Source organism: Bos grunniens, chromosome 3, assembly GCF_055505025.1.
Source record: "Bos grunniens cultivar Pamir isolate PY7600 chromosome 3, Bosgru_T2T1.0, whole genome shotgun sequence".
NCBI lineage: Eukaryota > Metazoa > Chordata > Mammalia > Artiodactyla > Bovidae > Bos > Bos grunniens.
This window is the reverse complement of record NC_141167.1, coordinates 104,962,418-104,966,143: the sequence shown is the minus strand read 5'-3', so window position 1 is coordinate 104,966,143 and position 3,726 is coordinate 104,962,418.

Below are 3,726 nucleotides of genomic sequence, written 5' to 3'. Positions count from 1 at the left end.
AGACTCAATGAAGCCAAATAAATAAATAATAAAAGGAAGAGAAAAAAGTTATTTTTCTAGATTTTGGTATGTTTGCATGTTTGTCAGTTTTTGGAAATTTAAATTTTGTAAAATTTTTGATTTGTAACTTTATCGTCACATTCTAATTAAATATTTCATCCCTAATTTTGTATTGTCTTTCTTAAAGAGGATCCACCAAATTGTATAAGCTTCCAGACCCACAAAACCTGGATCCATCCTGGCTAGTGACTGGCTGGAGAGGGAATTTGAGGAGACAGTAAGCCTATCTAATGAGTTTTTAGGTAGGAATATTGTGCTGTCACATGGCTCACAGCCTTGTCTAACTCAGTGAAACTATGAGCCATGCCAGGTAGGGCCACCCAAGACAGACAGGTCATGGGGGGTAATTCTGACAAAAAGTGGTCCATTGGAGAAGGGAATGGCAAACCACCTCAGTATTCTAGCGCTGAGAACCCCATGAACAGTATGAAAAGGCAAAAAGATATGACACTGAAAGATGAACTTCCCAGGTCAGTAGATGTCCGATATGCTACTGGAGAAGAGTGGAGAAATACCTCCAGAAAGAATGAAGAGGCTGAGCCAAAGCAAAAATGACACTCAGTTGTGGATGTGACTGGTGATGGAAGTAAAGTCCAATGCTATAAACAATAATATTGCACAGGAACCTGGAATGTTAGATCCATAAATCAAGGTAAATTAGAAGTGGTCAAACAGGAGATGGCAAGAGTGAACACTGACATTTTAGGAATCAGTGAACTAAAATGGACTGGATGGGCAAATTTAACTCAGGTGACTATTATATCTACTACTGTGGGCAAGAATCCCTTAGAAGAAATGGAGTAGCCCTGTCAACAAAAGAGTCCGAAATGTAGTACTTGGGTGCAATCTCAAAAACGAAAGAATGATCTCTGTTCATTTCCAAGGCAAACCATTCAATATCACAGTAATCCAAGTCTATGCCCCAACCACTAACGTAAAAGAAGCTGAAGTCGAACAGTTCTATGAAGACCTACAAGACCTTCTGGAACTAACACCAAAAAAGATGACCTTTTCATCATAGGGGACTAGAATGCAAAAGTAGGAAGTCAGGAGATATCTTGAGTAACAGGCAAATTTGGCCTTGGAATAAAAAATGAAGCAGGGCAAAAACTAACAGAATTTTGCCAAGGGAATGCACTGGTCATAGCAAACACCCTCTCCCAACAACACAAGAGCTGACTCTACACATGGACATCACCAGATGGTCAATATCGAAATCAGACTGATTATATTCTTTGCAGCCGAAGATGGAGAAGCTCTGTACAGTCAGCAAAAACAAGACCAGGAGCTGACTGTGGCTCAGGTCATGAATTCCTTATAGCAAAATTCAGACTTAAATTGAAGAAAGCAGGGAAAACCACTAGATCACTCAGGTATGACCTAAATCAAACCCCTTGCAATTGTACAGTGGAAGTGAGAAATAGATTCAAGGGGTTAGGTCTGACAGAGTGCCTGAAGAACTATGGATGGGAGTTTGTAACATTGTACAGGAGGCAGTGATCAAGACCATCCCCAAGAAAAAGAAATGCAAAAAGGCAAAATGGCTGTCTGAGGAGGCCTTACAAATAGCTGAGAAAAGAAGAGAAGCAAAAGGCAAAGGAGAAGAGGAAAGATATATCCATCTAAATGCAGAGTTCCAAAGAATAGCAAGGAGAGATAAGAAAGCCTTCCTTAATGATCAATGCTAAGAAATAGAGGAAAACAATAGAACGGGAAAGACTAGAGACCTCTTCGGAGAAGGCAATGGCAACCCACTCCAGTACTCTTGCCTGGACAATTCCATGGATGGAGGAGCCTGGTAGGCTGTGGTTCATGGGGCCGCTAAGAGTCGGACATGACTGACTGTCTTCACTTTCACGCGTTGGAGAAGGAAATTGCAACCCACTCCAATGTTCTCACCTGGAGAATCCCAGTGAAGGGGGAGCCTGGTGGGCTGCCATCTAGGGTCGCACAGAGTCGGACACGACTGAAGCAACTTAGCAGCAGCAGCAGAGACCTCTTCAAGAAAATTAGAGATATCAAGGAAACATTTCATGCAAAGATGGACACAATAAAAGACAGAAATGGTATGAACCTAACAGAAGCAGAAAATATTAAGAAGAGGTGGCAAGAATACACAGAAGAACTATACAACAAAGATCTTCATGACCCAGATAACCGTGATGGTGTGATCACTCACCTAGAGCCAGGCAGCCTGGAGTGCAAAGTCAAGTGGGCCTTAGGAAGCATCTTTACGGAAAAAGCTAGTGGAGATGATGGAATTCCAGCTGAGTTATTTCAAATCCTAAAAGATGATGCTGTTAAAGTGTGGCACTCAGTGTGCCAGCAAATTTGGAAAACTCAGCAGTGGCCATAGGACTGGAAAAGGTCAATTTTCATTCCAATCCCAAAGAAAGGCAATGCCAAAGAATATTCAAACTACTGCATAATTGCACTCATCTCACACACTAGCAAAGTAATGCTCAAAATTCTCCAAGCCAGACTTCAACAGTACGTGAACCGAGAACTTCCAGATGTCTAAGCTGGATTTAGGAAAGGCAGAGGAATAAGAGATCAACATTGGTTTGATCATAGGAAAAGCAAGAGAGTTCCAGAAAAACATCTATTTCTGCTTTATTGACTATGCCAAAGCCTTTGACTGTGTGGATCACAACAAACTGTGGAAAATTCCTCAAGAGATGGGAACACCAGACTACTTTACCTGCCTCCTGAGAAATCTGTTTGCAGGTCAGGAAGCAACAGTTAGAACCAGACATGGAACAATGGACTGATTCCAAATTGGGAAAGGAGTACATCAAGGCTGTATATTGTCACCCTGCTTATTTAACTTATATGAAGAATACCTCACATGGAATGCTGGGCTGGATGAGCACAAGCTGGAATCAAGGTTGCCAGGGGAAATATCAATAACCTCAGATATGACACCACCCTTATGGCAGAAAGCAAAGAGGAACTAAAGAACCTCCTGATGAAAGTGAAAGAGGACAGTGAAAAAGCTGGCTTAAAACTCAACATTTAGAAAACTAAGATCATGGAATCCAGTTCCATCACTTGATGGTCAACAGATGGGGAAACAATGGAAACAGTGAGAGACTATTTTCCTGGGCTCCAAGATCACTGCAGATGGTGACTGCAGCCATGAAATTAAGAGATACTTACTCCTTGAAAGAAAAGGTATGACCAGCCTAGATAGCACAATAAAAAGCAGAGACATTACTTTGCCAACAAAGGTCCATTTAGTCAAAGCTATGGTTTTTCCAGTAGTCATGTATGGATGTGAGAATTGGACCATAAAGAAAGCTGAGCGCTGAAGAACTGATGCTTTTGAACTATAGTGTTGGAGAAGACTCTTGAGAGTCCCTTGGACTGCAAAGAGATCAAACCAGTCAATATTAAGGGGAATCAGTCCTGAATACTCATCGGAAAGACTGATGATGAAGCTGAAGCTCCAGTATTTTGGTCACCTGATGTGAAGAACTAACTCATTGGAAAAGACCCTGATGCTGGGAAAGATTGAAGTCAGGAGAAGGGGGTGACAGAGGATGAGATGGTTGGATGGCATCACTGACTCAATGGACATGGGTTTGAGCACGCTCTGGGAGTTGGTAATGGACAGGGAAGCCTGGGTTGCTGCAGTCCATGGGGTCACAAAGAGTCGGACACGAC